Source organism: Athene noctua, chromosome 25 (genome assembly GCF_965140245.1).
Source record: "Athene noctua chromosome 25, bAthNoc1.hap1.1, whole genome shotgun sequence".
Taxonomy (NCBI): Eukaryota; Metazoa; Chordata; class Aves; order Strigiformes; family Strigidae; genus Athene; species Athene noctua.
In genome coordinates this window covers 4,479,936-4,502,953 of record NC_134061.1, presented here as the reverse complement: position 1 = coordinate 4,502,953, position 23,018 = coordinate 4,479,936, and the positions used below count along the sequence as shown (strand labels likewise).

At 43.7% G+C, this 23,018-nt stretch overlaps 1 protein-coding gene across 2 annotated transcripts in view; it reads right to left on the bottom strand.

Moving 5' to 3' along the window:
- The window catches only part of LOC141970128 (acid-sensing ion channel 2), a 514,990-nt gene that overhangs the window by 430,203 nt on the left and 61,769 nt on the right, over positions 1-23,018 (bottom strand). The gene's annotated exons all lie outside the window — the stretch shown is intronic.

Below are 23,018 nucleotides of genomic sequence, written 5' to 3'. Positions count from 1 at the left end.
TCCTGCACCCCTGCCACTATCCCTGGCTAAAAGGCAGCGCAACCTGTCCCAGCAAGCCTGGCATCAGCCTGCTGAGCAATTCCAGGCTGGAGCAGGGTGTAGCTATGCTGGTGACCAGGGGCAGATTGGCTCACAAGGGTCCTCCCAGTCCTCTTCACCTCCAGCATCTTGGGCTTATCCTCAGAGGAAAGAAGATCATTGGCCAAGAACATCAATCACTTTTGGTGACACTGAAAATAGGCCCAGAGGTATCCGTGTTGCTCCGTAGGGTCTAAGTCTTAATTTATGAAATACAGAGGAAAATCAGGGAAAGGCATTGACTTCCCACGGGGATAAGGACAGTCAGCAGCTCACTTGTGAGTCCATCTGTCTTCATGGGCCCTCTGAGGCCATGATATGTGAGCTATTCCCTGGTCACAACTGCAGGAAAAGAATAAAACACTGGCTTTGGCAGCCAGGCACTGGGATGATTGGCATTCCTAGGAGAAAGAACTTCAAAGATAGATATCAATAAGACAGACAGATTTTCAGCTAGGGGTGTCCAGCTAGACACACATGTACAGTCTCTTTCTCTGTCTCACATCTAGCTCGTTGCAGCCACAAAGTCATGATCAAAGCAGGTTTCCATCCCAGAGATAACGGCCCACCAGGAAGAAAGTTCAGCGCCATCACGACAGTCTGAATGTTGGCCATGAGAAAAATGTGCTTTATCAGCTGCTCTTCCCCATCACTGGGAATTTATGTCTGAGAAAACATTCAAGACAAAGCTTTCCATGGGCTTCAGGGAGCTGATGGTCATGGAAGGCCACAGCTTTGGTACCATGGCTGCAACAGTAGGGATAAAAAATGAAAGTAAGTGTATGAGTGTTTTAAGACGGTGGACTAAGAAATATCTGGTGTATATGAAGGTTTTATATCACCAGGTGGAGTGAGATTTAAGTAGAAGCACAAGAACGTATTTCCCTGTAAAAGTACTGGGGCCAGCCTCTGTAGATCTGAGTGATTACAAGAGTCAGATAGATATTCATCCATTTTGTTCTGTTGGTTTTTCTCTATTTTTTCACTGTGGCCCTTAAACACCTCAACCCTCAGAGCAAAAGGTAAATAAAAGGCACTTGCCTAACACATTTTTGAATCTCCTACTGATCCTTTGGGTGGAGTGCCTCCCTACTCTGTCTGGCAGCACAAAGGATAAATAGGAAAGGCCAATCTAATATCTTTACACTGGCATTATTTCATGCACTCCCTTATTTTGTTTTCCCCTGAAGCTCACAATTTCAGCCTTTCAGGCTTTTGTCATTTCTCCTGCCTGCCCTCAGCCAGGGTGACTTGACCTTGGACCAGAACAGCCTTCCAGAGTGAAATTAGTCTTTTGTTGGAGACAAAGAGCTAAACTGATTTGAGAAAAGGTAGATGATAGAAGCTAGTTCAGATGTTTCTCTTGATTTTATATGGAAGTAGCTTAGATGTTATGATGAGTAGTGGTAAAAATCCTTAATGACAGATATTTTCATGTGCATCTTTCATTAGTCCCTTGTGTTACTAAAAGCCACAATATTGCTATATTTTTATTAAAGCGAGTGAAAGCAAACAGAAGGAATAAATATCTTACTCTAACTCTTATCCACTCTCTCATCCTCCAGGAAATAGATATTGCCTTTCAGAGGGTTTTCTGTGGCTGGCTGCAGTCAGTTCAGAGGCTAAGAGCAAACTAGCTGCTGGGCCACACATAGATCACAGTCACATGCAGTGTTAAAGCATCAGCCTTGCTACAAACTGAATTTAATATATTGTCAAAAGCCATTTCTTACTTGCCCTCCTACTTCTCACATGCGGGTAGGCATTTATCAGCGGTCACTGGTAGCTGTGAGCTTCAGTGGCCCATGATACAATGGCTTATGCTGATAAAATGGTTTGGTTTATCCTAATAAAACAGCAGTTTTCTGGACAGCTGCAACGGTTTTATCAACGCTGACCTGCTCCCGGCAGCTTGTATTCCTACCACCACTTACTGGTGGCACTTACTGGTGCCACTGCCTGGGCATGTACAACTAAGCAGTTACAAAGCTGGTCCCTGTGCACATTCATCGAGGTCTCAAGGATAAAGAAGTTTATTCCTACATTATTTAGGTCCAGTACTGTAATTCTTTTATAGGAAGTCAAGATATTGGTGTACACATCTTCACTCAAATTGTTAACCACTCCAGTCCCATCCCTGGAAGTGGTGTTACCTTGTTGTCCCCTTGTTAACACGCTCAGCAAGACTGAGGCCAAATTCATGCAAACACATGTCTCCAGTACAGACATCTACAGCCCTGCTAAGAGTCACCCAGACTCCTGTTCCAGTCAGCGTACGAGAAGACTTTCTCCAGTGAAGGGCCTGGAGTGAATCGAGGAATTTTCTCCTCTCCCATGGCCATTAATGCTCTGCTTAAAACCAGACTTGTTTTGCAGAGCTCTCAATCCTGCACATAGAAGTGGATGGGAATTGTGTGTCAAGATGGATTTGTATTTCGGGAGAAAAAAGGCTGATAGAAAATGCGGCTTGGCTACATTTTCAATGTTTAAACATTTTTTTCCAGGGGAAATGCTGAATTTTTCATTTTTGATTAGGAAAGTGGAAGCAAAACAATTTAGAGATGGGGCACTTGGGCTGATCCCGAGTCCATCAGATACTTCACCTGAATTCAGCATGGATACCCTGTGCTTCTCTTCTCAGCCCTAAGGCACCATGGCAGTACAGGACTGATGCATTACTCTGAAGAAGACCATGAGTTCAAGGCAAGATTGAGTGGGAATAAGGTGCAGAGCATCAGTTCTAGAAGGAAACACAAACAATTGAACTGACTAGTATGGAACGTGTTCTGTGTGGTAGTGTCAAAAAGGTCTTTTAATGCGAGTCCTTTGACATTTTCCATTTTTATCCTTTGCCCAAGTATAAACAAGGGAGAAAATACTTCCTGCAGCAGGAAAAGGTTTCAGTCATCTGCTTCTGCTTCCTTTTACTCATGCTCTGAGAAATGCCCAGGTTGCTGCTTTCCCTTGCAGATTGAACAAGGGGTGAGATGCTTTGATCTTTCACATTCTAATGGATTAATTTGTTGCCTTCGTCTGAACTGCAGGGAATAATTTGAATTACAATTAGAAAAATCTCCATGCGGAGTTGGCACCTGGCAAAGAGCAATGCTAGGAAAATAAGGGACCTTCTAGGTGAGATATGATGAAAATATTATAAAGAGAAGGAGCAGCTGGGCACTCGGCATGCTTCCCAAGGGATGTGGTGAAGGCATCATCACCACAAGGAGTTGTGACAGGCGAGCTAACATCTTAGTGTGATTGAGATCAGAGCTATAAATCCTGTGTGTCATAACTCATGACGGATATACACTTTTACCTAAGCCATCTCCCTACTCATTTGGGGTGTAGTCACTTCTAGGTGTCTATTAATGTGAGCAGTGCTATGAAGCTTGTTCCATTTCTGGGACATCTTGAGGAGGATGACTAGGAAGGATTTCACAAGGCTGCCTGCCGTTGGACGTTTGTTAGTCTCCTCTGTGCTCGTCTCGCTGCACAGCCCATGTAGCAGCTCTGGCAGCTGACTGTAAAACCAGCTGTCATTTATTTCTCCCTCCAGCAGCCCAGAGCTTGAGGAGCAGAGTTAGCCCAGTGAGTGTCCCTGGCCTTGGCTAAACAAGTGAAAGCAATGCCAGTGAGACATACTTTCCAGCCAAGAGACCCCGCCTTTCGTCTTCCTGCCTTTCCCTGGGGACTCTCTGGGGGATCGTGGCAGCACAGTGATGTCTGCAGAAACACACCACGATCGCTATCAGTTTGGCTACTGGCCCTAAGAAAGCTGGGCCAGGAACATGCCCAGGCACATAGCTGCTACAGCTGGGATGGATGCTCTGAGACCAGGCTGGTACTTAAACGTGCCAGAAGACCCCGGGGCCTGGAGGAGAAGGGGTTGTGTTCCTCTCTAGGTGTTTGTCATGTGTAGGTCAGGAGTATATAAAGAGGCCACAGCTGGGGCAACTGCAGGATCTCCTTTCCTGGATATGCTGGTTCCAGTTTTCCTTTCTTAATATACCGTATCTAAATCAGATTTTAAAAGCTGAATATCATTTAAAGTACTATTTTTGAACAAGTGGATAATGAGTTAACAGTGACCATAATGTTCTTTTCCTGTGCCACTCCTCATAGGAAACTGTGATATGATTCCCAAGAAAGCAGCCTCCACAAGCACCCTACATAGATCTCTCATTCAGAGCAGCTCTTGAACCTGTGAATGAACTCCAGAAGGATACGCAAGTCCCCAACACAAGCAGATCCTCCAGCACAGGCTTGAATCAGAAACTCTTTTTTTTTTTTTTTTTCTCTTAAAAGGCTCTGGTTTCAGCCTTAAATTCTGGGTCTCTTGCACAACAAAGAAGTCACTGAATTAATTCTGCCATTATTTGAGGAGCAAATTTCACACATTTTTGTGCATATGCATTCAAAAAAGGTTGCTGCAAGAGTTAAATCCAATTCAGTGTCCTGCAGGAGATGTGTATGTATGACTGCCTAATTATAATTAGAACCACAGAGTTATAAAAAAAAAAAATTAAAAAAAATCTTTTCATTATAAGAATGTAATTGTCTTTGTTAATTGCCATGAAGTTGCAGTTCTTTCTCTTAGTTCTGGCCTCAATGCTTGTCTTTGATTTTAAAAAGAGGCATTGTACTCCAGAAGCTTTGTTTAAATGATGTGGGTTTTGTACAACGTTTTTAATGCTTTTCACAGTGACTACACATGAAAAAAAAAAATAGATGTCAAGATTATCAAGCATGCAAAATAATAGCATTACTGAGAGTTTTCTGTACTGCGATGCCGTGTCTGAGGAGAGGTGTGGTTTGAGGCCAAATTCTGTGGTTTCCTGTAGGCACAGGGCACAAGAATTTCCCGGAATAAGCAAACTTGACTGCAGCCCAGGGCACTAGAGATGGGTTCAGCTCATGTGGCCTGTGGCCAAGGAACTTGAGCACACACAACTGAGGGCTGGTATCAACGCAAAGCTATCAGAGCTGTATAGGCTGTAGCACGAGGGCCTCGTCAGAACCCAAATAAGCTCTTACCCACCCTTAATGGCTTTGTAAGATTCTTCAAGTGTGCACCTAGGGTTTGTAATAATCTAAATCCTATTTATTTAGCTTAGTACTTCAACATAAAATAAGACAGAAGACTCCTAGAAATAAATTCAACTCAAATTGGAAACAAAGAAAATTCTCTACACACAAAAGGACAGTAAGCCTGGTGTGTCCTGCCACTGCCATGCAGAAAACCTTCAATTTAAAGCAGCATTTAACACAAAACTATGCCAAAGGCAAGCTGAAGATGTTCTGTCATATCTCATTTATGCTACGATCCCACAATAAAAAGGAAAAATTCTATGTCAGCACAGCAGTCCTTCTCTTTCAAAGGCTAAACAAAAATCACCGAGGAGTTTCAGTCATTGATGAAGGCTAGATGTGAAATATCCTTCTTTCTGACCCTGTGAAAAATGCCTTTCTTCAGACAGCAGAAAAGTAGTAACAGAATTTGTTCAGGTTTTGCTACAGATATCGGTGGCTTCCTTGCCACGGGAATTGCCTAGCTTGCTGATTTGCTTTCAGTTAGGAGGTTGGGGGGACGCTGGCTCATCAAGACTGACAAAGTACACTCAACGTGTGGTTGCATCTCTTCGCCGTGTGCTTGCACCCCTCCCAGGCATTGCTGGAGCAGCAGTGGTGCATGGGAGCTACCCCTGGTCCTCCACTTCATAGCTCATAATATTAAACCTGTGATACCTGGGGAGATTGTGAACTGCTGGGGTTCAGCAACCCTTTGAGAAGGATCACCACCTTGAGAAGAAATGAGCCATTCTCCAAGGCTTCACTGCCATTTTCCTCTCAAATGCCACACATCTGTTTTCTTCTTATCACTGAGGAAAATTGTGGTCTGCTTGCCTCTAAATATTTCTGTGGAAAGGAAATACTGCTTAGCTTCTCTCCCCTTCATTTCCATCAGACCACCAGCCAGGATTTGGTTGAAAAATTGAACATGGTGAATATGGGACAATGCAAATGCTGAGCTGAGCTGAACTCTGCTGTGTTTGAATAGTTGGGGCACCTGCCACGACTGTGAGATGGCACAGTTACATTAGTCCACTAGAAAATATTTTATATTGGAAATTATTCAAATACTGCTGTGTTATCCATCAGGAACAAATCTGTGCCAATGATGTACATTTCTCCTACATCCCAAATCTTGCTGTTTGATGCATTGAGAAAACATGTGTATGTGCATTAAGCTGCCAAGAGTACTTGTAAATGAGCAAGCAGAGTTAGTGTTTCATCAGCATGTTTGTTGGCTGTCAGGGGAAAAGCCCTTTGAAAGGCTTCGGGAACAAGAATTGGAGAACCTGCTGACATTTTTAGGATGAGAGAGGAGAGATTATTGAAGACGAGGCCTGAATAAACAGTCTGGATTTATGCTCAGATATATATTTCTATGAAAACTCAACCATATTTTTTCTTGTCAGTGCACTAATTAATTAGTCTGCTTTTTTAATGTCAAAACTGAGACTCTTTCAAAACAAGATTGCTGATAATTTGGACCTTTCATTGCTTTGCAACAGTTAAGAACTCTTCTATGTCAGCTTTACTAGAGGAGACAGTTTAGAGAATTTAAGGCAACAAAGGATGGTCTTGATTATTCTACATGATCTTTAAAGTTTTCTGACACTGACATCTCTTAGGTTTTTTTTAATTGGAAATGCTTATAAATAAAATTCATCATAGCCCTAAATGTAAATCCAATAACTATGAATCAGAATCTGGAATTTTGTCCCTCAAACTGTCTCCTCAGATATTTGACCTCTACCTGTGAGCAGGAAAGGACCAGATGGGTTTGTGTAGTCTTCTACTCTAGGCTTAGTTGTCTATGAGTACTTCCAGCACCCTCAGTTCCCATCTTGATTCCTCACTTCTAATGGTGTCAAAATCAGGTCGGCATGATGTCATGGCTAAAAAGGACATCCAGAAATCCCACTAGACTGCAATCAAAACATCCTGATTACAGTCAGATTTATTCTGCATTAATTATAATATAGCGCAAATTAACTTCCTACTCACCGCTTTAGTCCTTTTAAAAATATAATCAGCATAACTTCCAGCAACGACAATGAAACAATCATAAAGCAGTTGACGAGTCATGTCAGCATCTGCCTGGCAGGCAGAATGACCACCATAGCTTTACTACAGACATTATAAATCTGAAGAACAGATCTGAAAACCAGCTGAAATTAAAGGGGGGAAAAATATTTTTCAGTATGATTAAATGGCCAGAATGTCTAAATCAAATTTGAGCTAGCAACTAATAATGACTTGAAATCCTAGCACAACTGTCTAGCAGTAAATAGCCTTTCTGTCTGCCACACTTTTTTAACAATGTGGTAATGAGCACTAGCAAGTTATTAAAGCAGTATAATAGGGAAAATAAAATACTTTTCCTTTGCTCTGTCTTATGAGCCTGTCAGGCTGCAAACTGTGCACGGGGGCTCTCGAAGTGCCCCGTTGTCTCACAGAGTCTCGATAAGTTGTTGTGGTGACCTGCGTCCCCTCCTCTCTGCCTTGTTACCCGTTTCTCCCCTTCCCACAGCAACAGTGCCCCGCACTAGGTTGCCAGAGTGGGTGTGTAACAGCGTCTTTGTCATTTCAGGGAAAAAATCCCTCTGCCCCGGCTGGTTGTCACCCCAGCTGAGAGGTACAGGGAGGGTGTGGGAAGAGGAATGGCGTAAACTGTCGTTTGCATGTGGAGAGGAGACCTCGTTTGGAATTGGAAAACGGACAGTCGCTTTTCTAAAAAGCTCAAACAAAGCACCTTTTTTTTCCCCTTTTTTTTCCCTTTTTTCCCTTTCCCCCCCCTTTTTTCCTCTTTTCTTTTCTTTTCTTTTCTTTTCTTTTCTTTTCTTTTCTTTTCTTTTCTTTTCTTTTCTTTTCTTTTCTTTTCTTTTCTTTTCTTTTCTTTTCTTTTCTTTTCTTTTCTTTTCTTTTCTTTTCTTTTCTTCCTTTCCTTCCTTTCCTTTCCTTTCCTTTCCTTTCCTTTCCTTTCCTTTCCTTTCCTTTCCTTTCCTTTCCTTTCCTTTCCTTTCCTTTCCTTTCCTTTCCTTTCCTTTCCTTTCCTTTCCTTTCCTTTCCTTTCCTTTCCTTTCCTTTCCTTTCCTTTCCTTTCCTTTCCTTTCCTTCCCCCCCTTTTTTTTAAGCTCAAGAAGGTCCATTTTCCTCATGGAAGTTTCTGAAAAGTAACTCCTCTATTACTACATTGTCTTGCTCTTCTCCTTGACAATAAATCCACTCAATGTGTTGTTCTTATGAGATTTGCTAGAAGAGAAACCTGGAGAACTGATCTAAAGCCTGATCCCTACCTTAGGAATCGGCTTCTTCCCTGTTGCTCATACCTGACATGTTGAGAGAGCACCAGGCTGTACCTGCAGGCTTACTCACACTGATGAAGAGACTTCTCGAAGTTTCCTTGTCTTTCACAGCAAGATAAGGCCTTTTAATCTTTCAGTTTCTGTCTCTGCTCAATCATATCATGCCACAGGAAAGCCCATTCTGGGATGCTTCTTGAACATTAATGAGACAGATCTCAATGTGACAGAGATAATGTATGATTTTAAAAAATTAAGACCATTTAAATATTCTAAGAGAAGCAAAAACACATGAAAGTGTGTTTGCTAAGTATCTATTTATGCCTGGCATCATACAACCAAAAATTGCATTAGCTGGTGAATTACTTGAATTCCTTTTTTCCTACTACAGTTCCTCTAAGCAGTAAACTTTGGTCTATTGAAGTTGTCCTTTCCATTTGACAACCACTTCGACACTCTGACTAATGTAATCAGATATATTCAGAGAACTACAGAATGTAAAGGCATTGCCATTACAGCCAAGCCTGTGGATGTATTTTTGCAAATTATATAGCGAAACCAAGCAGTAAATCAGTGTCTGATTAGCTCTGGGATTTGAGGAGGTTCTGATTTGAAAACTGATGAGAAAATTCCCCTCTGGAATGATAAATGGGCTAACTTGTAAGGCCTTTGTTAGTTTTGGGGAGAGCAGACTGTATTATTTTCCCAAATCCCAGCTGTCCCATGGCAGTGGTTAGGGGCTGGAAGATCTTGTCATGTGTTTTACTTCCCAGCGGACATCAGGGCTGTGTTATACTGCAGCAAATACTTCAAGCAGGGACTAGACAAGGCAGGACCTAAAGCAGCAACCTTCCCCTGTCACTACAATGTCAGTACCTAACACAACTCTGGGCGTACCTCCACGCCCAGAGTCTGTGGATATGCCCTTGTCTGAGCTTCAGCTTTGGTGCTGAATGTGTCAGGGCTCAGCAGACTGGCAATTCAGATATCCTGGCTCTCAGCTCAGGCTTCCCAGCCCCTCCTAGTTCACAGAAACACAGAATCAGCTAGGTTGGAAAGGACCTGGAAGATCATCTAGTCCAACTGTTAACCTCACCCTGACCGTTCCCAACTCCCACAGATCCCTCAGCGCTGAGTCAACCTGACTCTTCAACCCCTCCAGGGATGGGGACTCCCCCCCTGCCCTGGGCAGCCCATTCCAACACCCAACAACCCCTTCTGCAGAGAAATACTTCCTGACATCTAGTCTAAACTTCCCCTGGAGCAACTTGAGGCCATTACCTCTTGTCCTATCGCTTACTACTAGGTTAAAGAGGCTCATCCCCAGCTCTCTTCAGCTTCCTTTCAGGGAGTTGTAGAGGGTGATGAGGTCTGCACTCAGCCTCCTCTTCTCCAGACTAGTACTCAGACAGCAAACTCACAGCATCTGACACCATTTTTGTTTTCTGTTTATCCAGCATCTAAACACACTGGGTTGCTGCTCCAGTACTGTAATCCTGCTATTAATAATAATGAAAGATGCAAATTACCCCTTGGGTTTCCCTGAAGCCAAAGCTTCCCTGCAGTCAGAGATCACCTCACCTATCACAACCAAGAGATGATTCACTGCTCTCCTTTAAAGTTCACATGCTGGTTTAGTTTTCAGTCGCTGACATTTTACCCTATCAATATTTTCTGATTAGTCGTCCCGTTTTGGTGTCCATGGCGACAACTGCTTTTCTTCTGCAGCCAGAATCCCAGGGCCAGCGTGGGAGTGCTGATGAGACCCCTCCGACGTAGCAGTCACTCACACTTACTAAGAGGGGCTGATCTACCCCCGTGCTCAGCACCTGGGGAACCAAGCAAGATCAAGGGAAACAAGGAGGAGGCACCCCCAGCTAGCTGGGCTTATTCATTTAACAAGCCAAGTTCAGCATTAACACTTCAGAGCACATTCAACAGCCGCAAGCATGTTTTGGAAAAACAGTGGAGTCAAACAGTGTGTGTTCACTTTTACCTGCTGTCTCCTGTTAAATAGTTGATGGAAAGGAAGAAAAAGGAAGAAGAAAACAAATATGAGCATTTTATATTGCCTGCTTTAGTTAATTGGACTGACAGAACTTCCACTTACTCTGGACTTTAATTAATGACAGTCCATGAGTTAATACACCATTGCAACTGTCTTCTCTGTATTTTATTTAGTTATTTCAGTGCACCTCAGATGCTCACTGCTCAGAAGACTCACACTTCAAAAACACTAACGCCTCCTGCATTGAAAAACTTTAAGAAGTGTTGAGCAGAGTTGATCTCAGCCAGGCAGTCAGATGCTAAAGGAAAACATCAGCATCATTTCTAGCTGTGCAAGGCTCCATAAGCAAAATATATCATTGCCTTGTCAGGAATATGTTAACATTCTAATGGGTAAACTGAGGCATCAAAAATTGAAACTAATCATTAAGTGAACAGGACCCCAAAGGTGCAATTCCCAGTGTCGTGCTGTTTCATAAGACTGTTTTCCTGTCTAGCCAGACATTCTTAGAGGATTTCTGAGATATCAAGTATAAAGCAGCCATCACATATTAAAAAAAGATTTAAAGCATGTCTATAGTAAAGACAATGATTATAAAATGCTGTTCTGTATATGTGCTCTATGAGCTGGAGATATGAGTCTAGCAAATGTGTGACCATTTTACCAAGACTTGTTAGAATGTTAAATGGAAATAACCTGATAGAGAGTACATGAGCCATACCCAAGTCATCCTCAGCCCACCACTCAGTCATTCCTCATGGATTCCACTAGAAAATGGGAGAGAAAGCAGGCATTTGTAAGGCAGTAATACTTGTCCTGTGAGCTGGAACTTCTAGCAGTATTTAGAATGTCTGAAAATAATTTCTACCAAACATTCAAGGAGAATGAAAAAATAAAGAGACGTTTGTAAGAACAGAGGCAAGGTGAGTAAATAGTTTATTCCCTCTCTCTAACATGGTCTTCAAATGAATTTTAGATTTGAGGAATGAGTGTACAAGTGCAACAGACAGCAGCCAGACCAGTGGAAAACTCAACTACAGGGGGCTGGTACGACATGTAGCTGCCCATCTTCAGTGTCTGCACAGGGGTGCACACAGCGTGGGAAATGCACAGGAAGAATTGGAAGGTTGTACTGAGCTGCAGAGCTACAACCTGGCTGGGGCCATGGAGAGGTGCTTGCATAGCAGGAGGGCTGTAGTGGATGGTTACACACCCCTTCATCCGTCTGATAAATCTCCTAATCTTGGATGAAACAACACTGACTTGGGAGAAATAAGAATGGCCCAAAATCCCAGAATCATCTGGGTTGGAAAAGCCCTTGCAGCTCCTCCAGCCCAACCATGACCCTCCCCCTGACCGTTCCCAACTCCCCCAGATCCCTCAGCGCTGGCTCAGTCCGACTCTTCAACCCCCCCAGGGATCCCGGGGACTCCCCCCCTGCCCTGGGCAGCCCATTCCAACGCCCAACAGCCCCTTCTGCACAGAAATCCTTCCTCAGAGCCAGCCTGACCCTGCCCTGGGCAGCTTGAGGCCATTCCCTCGGGGCCTGGCGCTGGGGCCTTGGCTCCAGAGACTCACCCCCCCTCTCTGCCCCCTCCTGGCAGGGAGTTGCAGAGGGCCAGGAGGTCTCCCCTCAGCCTCCTCTTCTCCAGACTGAACCCCCCCAGTTCCCCCAGCCGCTCCCCAGCAGACCTGTGCTCCAGACCCTGCCCCAGCTCCGTTGCCCTTCTCTGGCCATGCTCGAGTCCTTCAATGGCCTTTTTGGGGTGAGGGGCCCAAAACTGAACCCACTCAGCGAGGGGCGGCCTCCCCAGTGCCGAGCCCAGGGCTCAGATCCCTTCCCTGTCCCTGTGGCCACGCCAGTGCTGACACAAGCCAGGATGCCATTGGCCTTCTTGGCCACCTGGGCACACTGCTGGCTCATTCTCAACCCCCCCAGGTCCCTCTCTGACTGGCAGCTCTCCAGCCACTCCTCCCCAAGCCTGTAGCCCTGCTGGGGGTTGTTGTAGCCTATGTGCAGAAATCCAGGAGGGGAAGGAATAGCAAAGACAAGACCCATGAAACCATTCAAGAAGGTGAATTCTACTGAAATCTTTTGTGAGTCAGGGTCCCTTCTTCCTGCTCTTGCTCTTGACTTTATAATACATGATGTTATTTTGAAGTTGATTTGATTTACCAGAGCATGTACAGTACTTCATAGCCCTGCAAGTGCTTTAATTCCAGAGCAAATACTGTGAGTGCTATAATCGCTCATCTGACTAGGTAATTATACTTACAGGAGATAAAACAACAGTTTCTATATTTATATGTCATGCCCAACACAAGCAAAGCCTTTCGTCGGCTTCCAAATCCTCATCCGTTACTGAACGAGGGACCTTGTGCAATTGTTTGAGTCTTCAAAGAACTAAATGAGGCAATCAATTAGTTCAGTTCTGCCAATTGCTGAGTCCTGGTATGTCCGACTGTGAAAATCCAGAGAGTAATGGTGCTACTGGAAATCTGGGAAACCAGCAAGTTGCCAGGGTTTGGGTAGCACCAGGTAATCAACACAAAACGAACAAATGGGAAAGCAGGTGCAGAGCAGCATGAGAAAACTTGGGAGAGGTTTGTTATTTAAGGGAAGATAACAAGGATGGCCAGAACAATTATATTTGCAGGGGTAATTGATACTTGTTGCAACTTGGGATGAAAACAAGCTTAGAAAAGTCAGCATTTCTCATTTCCTATGGAACAGGTGTGAACTGCGTAAATATTTTTGTTTCATTTCCAACTTTGTTTAGATAGGAAATTTTTCTGTCAACATTTGCATATCACTATATTGCTTTACATTATAAAATATTCACAGTGACGGTGCAACACTCATTATCACGAGTAACATTCAGGTTTTCACAGAATGCAAGTCTTTTTAGCAAAAGTCAAAATAAAGTCTTGTCACAGTGAACCAGCGGCAGGAGGAAACCAAAAGGTCAGAGTGCACATTTCAGTTTGCTGCCCAACAGTCAAAATCTAAACATCCCAGCAAAAAATGTTAATTTATTTACAATTGCAATGGAAATCAATTTGGAGGGATTTGAAATGGAGAAGCAAAGCAAAACAAAAGAACACGGAGTTTTCCATTTGAAATACCAGACTCCTAGTGAGCTGAAATTATCCCAAATCTCCCAGTGCTCGTCTGAACCACTGAGCACAAAGCACCCGAGAGCTGTCAGTCTTCTAGAGGGATATCAGGAGAATAATGAAATCTTAACTCCTGTCTATATCCATTATTTTCCACAGTTGACATATTTCCGGAGAATCAGACCCCGCACTCATGCCAGGTCTTGCAAACCTCTGCTCTCCCTGTGGGAGTCACTATTTAGGACTTAAGTCAGGTTTCAAATGCAGCACCTGAGAGTTCCCCCAAAGCCGAGCTCTGTCCTCAGCAGCAGCAACATTAGGAAGATGGCAGAAAGCAATAAATAAGCATTGATGCCAGCCCATCGCATTCTGCTATTACAACTAATTCAGTCCTTTGATGTTTATATTGTTGCTGAAATTAACTTAATGAGTGTGCACTTCACTAGAGGCATAATCAAATACTAACAGCTGAATGGGATGAAACTCCCTGCCAGGGCTCACCATCGCGAAAGAAATGGGTCTGTAAACAAGAAGGATCTGATGAACATCAGCGGATGGGCAGCAAGGAACCTGCAGGACTGGGGCGGGGGCAGCGGAAAGCCTCACCCAAGGGAAGCTTTTTGCTGCTTCTCCTGCTGGTGCAGCCTGGCACCTTCCTTCCCTGGGTTGTTTTGAGGCAGCGGGGATGTTCCCAAGCCGCTGGCTACTGAAATCCCAGGGGCAGGAGGGAGAGACAGTGGTGGTTCTTCTTCGCTCCCTTGGCTGCCTGGTGGCTCTGGTGTTCCCTGCAGACAGGGATGGCTGAGTAGAGACTGGCTCAAAAATTCCTCACCTCTTCTAAGCATAAGGCTTGTTTCCCAAACCTGATGCTTCTGTTTCTGACTTCTCTTGCTGATTTTCTGAAGCTCAGTCGCAAAGAAGGTGGGAACTTTTGCTTCATTTGTAGTAATTCCTTTTCATTATTTTTAGCTACTGAGGATTAACCATGATCTGCTGAAGGCTATGTGGTTTAATAATAATAATAATTAAAAAAAAAAAAAAAGATAAAAACTCATTAAGTAAACAAAGGAACATACCAACTTGCTGAAAGGACAGAGCGTGCAAAACAACAGGACCATTTACTGGCTGTGCAGGTTAAATAGGGGTGCTTGCTCTTGCATTATAGAAATACAACCATTTTATAAAAATAAACTTTTATTTCAGCTTTAGCATCCCTTCCTCATCTGGGAATGAAATAACTATAGTGTACCAGCATCCTTCTGTTTCTTAGTAACCAGAGCCAGGCTAATGCATTTAGTTTCTCTTATGTCCCCGTATTTCTATTCCCATCAGACAAAGACCACAGCTCTACTAGTAACTCAAACACACATGCAGCATTTAATTTCCACAAGGATGTTTTGTCTGGTCTTATAACAATGGTAAGTGTGAAAGAATCTCTTTGGTCCTGGAACAGTTTGTTAACCTGATGTGCATGTGAGCCTTTCACAAAAGCAGGATGGTTTGGCAGGGAACATCGTGTCCAACTGAGAATGGAGACCCTTCTTTAATTAGAAAGCCACATCTGGCAACCCTTGAGGAACAGGGTTGCAAAAATCGTGAGACTGCTGTAATTCAGGAAAGGGGCATCACAGCTGACATCCTTTAGCATCACAAGATGAAGGTTTATCCATGAGGAACGGGGCAGGCGGGACCCAACCAGCAGCAGCAGCAGCATGGGCTTGCTCAGAGGCACGGTCTTTGCACTCCCATTTACTCATAAAGAGTGGGGGAGAAGACAAGTCTTACAGACCCAAAGTGAGCGAGAAGCAAATCCTGAGTAAGAAACTCAGCTATCCCACTGGAAAGATTAATGACACACTCCAAGAATCTGGCATTGCTGGAAAAGATGAATTGTGAAACTATTTGAGGTTTGCACATTTGTTTTCATTTTGCATCAGAACAGTCAGAAGCTTTTGAAAAGTTTCATTAAGAAGAGAAAAAGACCAATCCATCCTAGAATGATGAACAGCCTGAGCACTGGAGCACTCAGCGGGGGTGTGGGAGGCTCCGCTTTGAGCCCACGCTCTGGGTGCACCGAGGAAACACAGTCCCTGGAGCATTGAGTGTCCTGAACATGGTGCCATCCCCTCCCGGCTTCGAGCCCCACATGCTGCAGTGTTACTTATACAGCTGTGGGAATCGTTCATCACTTTAACCAAAGATTTCTTCCAAGGGTAGGCTTAGTGAAAACAAATGGGGCAAAGAAGTTTTTTATTTCAATTAACAGAGCTTTCTCTATGCAACAAGCAAGATCCAGGCTTTTAGTTAGTTATCTCTTTTCAGCTCACATTTTCCTTTGTATCCATCCCCACACAGTCATCTATTTGCTTGCTGCAAAGAAATCTAATTTGTCTGATCCTTACATAAATATGAAACCTGTACTGAGCTGAGTCCTTTTTTTAAAACAAAACAAGAACCCCACAAGTTTTGCAAAGGTTTTTCATGTCACAAGATTTTCAAGATATCTGCATTTTTATCTGATCGTTCTCCTTTATACAAATACTAACAGAGGATTTAGAGGTAATAACCTTAAACTGTGTTGCAAAATCTAAATTACATGAGTGAATGAGACTTGTGTGTGCGTTTTCGTACTGATCTGTGGGCAGAAATGAAAAAATCTGTAAAAAGCATGAGAGGAGTAATTCAGAACTGAGCGATTCAGGCCAGACTTCATCTGTGCAAGTGAGATACCCCAGGCACGAGGATTTCAAAACCCCCATCTTTAAGGCTGGGATTTGACCTGACCTTAGGCAAAGTAGGTGGCTGCCTGGGGTGGCAATGTGGCCCCCCAGGAGCCCATTCCTTGCTTTGCTTATGCCCAAGGAAGTGGTGGCCTTGATGTTTTTCCCAGCAGCTCCACTTCTGCTTCTCTGCTGACAGAAAACCTGTTTCTCCACAGCTCAACCCACCTTGTTATGCTAGAGAAGATTTGTCTTTCTCTGTGCAGATCCAAAATCTATTTTGCCTAGAGAACCCAAAATCCGTTCACCAGCTTTCTATGAGCACAGGCTTTGTGTTTCATAAGGTTATAAAATATAAAAGCAGGCCCCTGCACGGACTTTCAAGCTTCCCAAGCCTTAAATTTATCATCAGATTGATAAGGCTCATTTAGATGTCCTGACCTCTTGCCTCCCCTCCGATTAAAACCAGTAACTGATGAATCTCCAAGGAGCCTTTGGGTATATGGGGAGGGCAAGGCATGTCTCTGCCAGCTAAATAACATTTCGGTTAAAACATAACATATGATGCTGACCTTCTTGCATGTAAATCTTCTTGATTTATAAAAATATTGAAAGGCAAAACAAACTTTCTGTGAGCAAAGGAAATGTTTCAACAACTACAGCCCACGTCAGCTTCTTGGACTTCATGCATTGGCGAGGGGAATGTCACACACCTCATTGGTTTTGAATCACTGATGCAAAGAAATAAAGAAATCAAGGACTGAGGGGTGGCACCTGGCTGCTTCCCCTAGCCTGAGAACTGTTTCAGTCTTCTCACCTTTTGCAAACTGCAGAACAGAGAGCAAATCAGAGAACAGCCTGACTGCCACCTCTGTTTCTTTTTTTCATATTACCCCAGTGCTTTTCATCCTGAGAAGCACTTACAGTTGTCATCACTGGCAGCTCCAGAGCCAGGAATCTTTGAAGCAGGTTAAAGCATCCTGCAAGAAGCCATTTCCATAACAATTACCCAGGCAGACCCAGCCAGTGTTAAATGGTTAATATGTGCAGGCCTTTCCTTCTGACATGGTCATCCTGGGCTCTGTTGAGGTTTAGTGAAGAGAAATAGTTCGGCTTATTTTACCAGGGACTATCAAGACTTTGGGGTATTTACCCAGGACTACGAAGGAAGCACTGGTTGCTAGCCCAAGTGGGAAGGTTACTGCTGACAGTGTCAGCCAAAGGCCAGGAAGAGCCATAGTTCCATGCTAAAGAATATGAAGGGCACAGGGTAAGAAAAGGCTGGAGTAGGTGGTAGGTGACCAGGTTTCAGTTGGTCTGCATGAAATGGCCTGTAGTATAGGAAAAGTAAGTGGCAAGATAGCCATTCCCATGATACAATAGAAAATGAGGCATGAACAGTCAGATGGACATTATAATTTCTAAAAAGTCAATTATTGAGGGCCTGTAGCGGTAAGAGATTCGAACAGAACACATTCAAAAGAAAAAAATGTCTATTGCAATTTATCTTCCTCCTATCAGTCAGAAAGAAGCCACAAAATAAATACACCTGAAGACAGAAGTCTCCCCCAGACGTAAGCTCTTTGTTTCAGGTAGAGGAGCCTTAGTCAAGAAGCAGCCTATGGCAGGAGCTTTTGCCTGTATGTAAGCCCAGCTTTGAGTCCTGCTTTCAGCAGGGGCTTATGCTAGATGGATCTCCAAAGTGGCCTTCCAACCTAAACCAGTGATTTTAAGGTAATTGCAGGTAAAGAAACAATAGAGGACACTCTATAATTTATCATAAAGCTTCTGGGGTTTAGGACCACTAAAGCAGGCAGCCCTGCACAGTCTTTTTCTATTACTTCTTAATAAGACTTCAGCCAAAAGGGGCCCTACAGACTGTCCATGAAACAAGCTCGAGGCAGAGCCAGATTTCTCGAGGGCATCAATCTAGAATTACTCAGCCACACCAAAAAACCACAATAAAATAATAAAATTTAAAAATTGAAGTATATTATTAGGTGAAATGGAAGTGGAATTGTACCCTCCCCTTCTGTGGCACTAACGGGTATTGAAATCTATGGATTAACAATGCTGTAGAAGAGCTTGAGATTACTATATCATTAATACCCTTAACCACTTTGTCTCCTTTTAGAAAGAAATAATTACTCAATTCTCTATGGAGTTAGAATAGCATAAATTTGGTCTAAGTGGAAAATCAGGCCCATTTTATTTCAAACACAGTGTCTTGCATGTACTTTCATATCAGCATCTTTGCCAAAGTCTAAGCAAGTGAAACAAGACCATGTTGACTTCACCCATTATGGTTACAAGTGATGTTCAACTGGGGCTGCATAACAGCCTAGAATTATTCAGTTATTTAAGTCATTAAATGTTCAAACATTTTTGCCAGGGGTCAGACTGCCTGCTTCAGATTCTTACCAGATGGAGATTGTTGCTAAGGTAACAGCCAACATCAGCTCCCTCTGTATCCTCCGTCCTCTCCCAGCAGCTTACTCACAGGCGTATTTCTTTGTGACTGAGCTGTTTGCATGTTTAGAGATATGGATGCCCAATGTGAGTGATCTATTTGCTACTAAAATTTTGTGACAGAACATCAGAGTCAAAAGACGGGTTGGATTTTGGTCTTACTATTGCTAGAGTCTGGGGAAATTCAGTCATCAGGTTCAGAAGGACTAGACTTTTATGATATTTTGTCCCTAAACCATCAGCAACAGAGCAGAGCCAGACGAGCTGCTGACAAATGATGATGTGTGTGACCATAGACCTGGGCTCAGCCATTGCTCTGCAACTGTATGAGGCACTTCAGCTAAATCCCACCCTGAGTCATCTGCAAAATACGTATTGACATCTCAGCTAGCCCCATTGACTCTTTTTACAGCCAAAGGATAGATTAGTCATCCTCTCTTTCGAACATCTGAGGATGAGTTGTCTCTGTTGAGGGAGAAAAACCTCTAGATGTCTTGGCTCAGCTGTTGACATCCACTCCCTGGACACCTAAACTGTGATGAGATGAGTCTCACCCCTTAGACCCTCTGGACTGATATTCTTTGTCTGAATATAAATGTCATCAGTGTTACCATCTCCAACTGAACAAGTTATCTGGACTCACCTGATAGTTAATGGAGAAAAAAAGGCACCCACAGGACACAATTCATCGCATTGCAAGGGTGATGTGTAAAAATGGGTTAGACAAAGCAGGCAAGAAATGCCTAGTGTTGTACAGGAGATACAAGGCAGGAGAGAGATAGGAGCCCAAACCAGGTGCTGTTGGTGTTCTTCTCTTGCCACCCATTATAGTTTGGAGGGGAAATTTAGTAAATTGTAGGAAGGACTGGAGAAAGAGGGTTGGATTTCCAGAAGAACCTAGTTAGCAGTGGTACGAGCCACAGGCATGGAGGCTAATGGTCAACCTGCAAGGGAAGAGAAACAGTCTTCTCTGTTACAGCATCTCCCACAGATGTTCAAGGACCCTTCCTACAACGATGGGTGACCAATCATTGAAAGTGATATAGAGAAGTAGTAGAGGCCTCTACCAACTCACTTTACATTCCCTCTTGGTTTGGTCTCCATCTGCAGGAGGTGCTGGCTGAGAACACAGAATAAACAGCCAGAGTCCATCAGAGTTGGTTGTCTCAGGGTTTTTTGCACTGATGTTCCTGCCAGAATGTGTTTCCTTGGGCAGTGAAAGAAGATCACATTGTTTTCCACAAAGAATAGATTTTTCCAAAGTTTTTAAAACTTGAGTGGGAGGAAATCAGAGGGTCTGCTGCCAGCAAAGTCTGCTGGAAATGGAAATGAAAATGTCAACGAGGTTTATGTAGTGGCACTTGGCCAGAGGTGGACTGAATTAACTCAGCCAGACTAACACTAAACACGATGTACTAATAGGCTCTCAGAGTATATTTCAGACAGATGAAAGCAATTGTCCCTTGACCTTATGCACCACAATTCACCTATGGCATTTACAATAGCCCAGTAATATGCATTTTGGAAGAAGATTATTGCTACCTTGGCAAAACTATTTCACGGTATCCAGAGCTCTTTATAAACTCCATGACACAATGGACTTCCCTTGATGAGCCCTGGATGAAGCTTCTCAATGCTGGAGACATCACACCCCATGTGGGCCATCTAAACATCATCCTGATAACTCATTAGACTCTTTCCACAGTTGCTAGAGGAGGATGAGGTGAGTTCTGCACCTCAGTTTGTTCTATCCTCTAAAGGTTAACTGCTGGACACAACGCAGAAGAGATGCAACCAGAGGAGAGGAAAGTCTCGGGTTGTTTTTCCGTTTGTGCAGATCCCAGACCTACCCTTCAAGACCTGCAGTCAGTAACGTGTTTCAGTCATGCAATATTTTATTGGCTGCTCGCAGCTCAAAGCCATTTCTCCATTGCTCCCCAGGCAACTATCAGTGATTTTCAGGTCTTCCCTAGTGATGAAAGCCCTCTGCAGAATCACTCAGTGGGATGCGAGACAGAACCTCTTTGAAGTATGCATGAACACACAACCTTCATTTATTTACCTCCTTTTGTGATGGTTGTTGCTTTGACATTACCTTTTGGAGCCTATTTATAGCTGATATTAACACAGTGGATCTGGAGTGGACTCAAAAGTGATAATGGACATGATATATTCTTACAGACTTTGAGAAACTCAAGGACAGTCTGTAAAAACTGCATGTTTGGAAAACATGTTCTTTTGCTCGTTTATCCTAACAATGAAGCAGCCGTCACACATACAGATTCCCATTCAGTCTCCAGCTCAGTTACAGAACTTCACTCAGGAGACACCCCATGAGCTCGGGAATCACTCCAAGCAGGACAGAGGGTTGTGAGTCTTTCTCAGCACAGTCAGTCCCTGGATTTTAACCTTCTACAGCTTCATTAGCATTTGACAAACATGACCAACATGGACTGAGGCCAGTGAGAAAAGCAGCTATGAAAGACTATACTATTGTGAGCAATTTCTGTGAGCCTGGAAGGTACCTGCTTTGCAGACTCAGTGCTGGGACAGTACAGAAGGGTGGAGGCCCTCAGGTGCTGCCCAGAGCTAACAGGTATTTGCAGAAGACTCTTCTGACTCAACATAGCAGCTCCTTGCCAGGATCAGAATCAAAACTCCGAGCCCAATTAAATCAAGTCAGATTTACTGCTGTCTTCCCACCTCCAGTGGCCATCACAGCCCTGGGAGAACTTCACTGAAAGTTCAAGGGTGTTGGAAGAGACTGGAAAGTTAGAAACACGAGTTAAACAAAAGCAGGATCAATGGGGTACTGCAGGTACCTGTGCTCTTGTGCTGCCTGGTCTATAATCCTGTCACAGCATAAAGCTCCTTCATTTCCCACAACGTTTCCTCAGTGCATCATTGGTCTCTACCTTTTGGGGTTTTCCTTGAAAAGTATTACAGCATACAAGTTTCCATAAGAAAATAAGCCCAGAGGGTTATACCCTGGAGGTTGGCACTTCTCATCAGCTCCTGCTGACCTTGAAATTGATTTCATGACTGAAAAGTTGAGAATAAAAGTAAGAACTCTAATAATCAGGGATTCTGTAAAACTCTTTGGTTGAATGGACGTATACAGTCGACATATTCGAGAAGCAGAAAAAAATGACAAAATTACAGAAGTCTTACAAAAACTGCCAGGGATAAACCTTGCCCAATTCAGGCATTATACAGGTCTGGCAAAAGGCTCAGGAGTAATTTAATTTCTAGGTCCCAGAAAATATAGGTTAGTATATCCAAACCTCTGTGAGATAGGGTACACTAGAGATGCCAGGGCATTAACTGGGCAAGTCATGCCAACAGCCCATCTTGAAGTGTCTCTCCAACATGGGAAGGACTCAGCATAACGTGGATGTTGTCTATGGCTTTAGCATTTCCCCACGCATCCCAGAACCAGTGGGGAACATGCACGTGCCCTACTTTGAATAGGCAGGAGATTTACCCTGTGCTAGGGGGAACCTTGAATATTCTGCAAGGATAAAGTCTGATTAAATCCTTCAGAGCACAGATCAGCCAGTGAAGAAATTTATAGATATTTGTTTTGCTAGCAGAGCTTTTCTTGGTTGTGCTTTCGGATGGTTTGAATCCTGGGAGCAGGGAGCTAACAGGCTCCCAACCTAATCTATGCCTGAACAAGAACAGCAATTCCCGTGTAACACTTTCCATGGCTACATCTAACAGAAAGTTACAGGGGAACTTACCTCCATTTCACAGATGGAGCAATAGAGGCATCAGCTCTAGCCATTCACCTTGTCACATGGCAGATTTAGGAACAGAAGCCGCCTCAGTGGCTGCTCGGCCTGTCTTACTTCATGCAGCAGCAGATGACAAACTCTCACAGAGCAATTACTCAGCTGAAGGGAAGTGCAGAGAAAAACAACTTTCTGTGCAGAGCTGGCAGGGTGACCCAGACACATATTGGCTCAGTCCTGGAGCATGATGCAGTACTCCATCACACGGCCACCACCCTGCAGTGGCCTGTGGCTGCATCGACACTAGCAAAGCTGTCCTGTCCCAGACTGATGGCACGTGATGGGGAACCAGCCAGGTCACTACAGTATAACTCTTACTCTCAGCAGTATGACGGGAATTGTTCCTTGAACTGCACTAGGGACTTCTGTAAGAAAAACCCATTGGCACAGGTCCAAAACCAAGCTGGGGACCAGGCCTAAGTCACCCACTGGGTGTACTTGAGTCCTTATGCCCAGTATTATT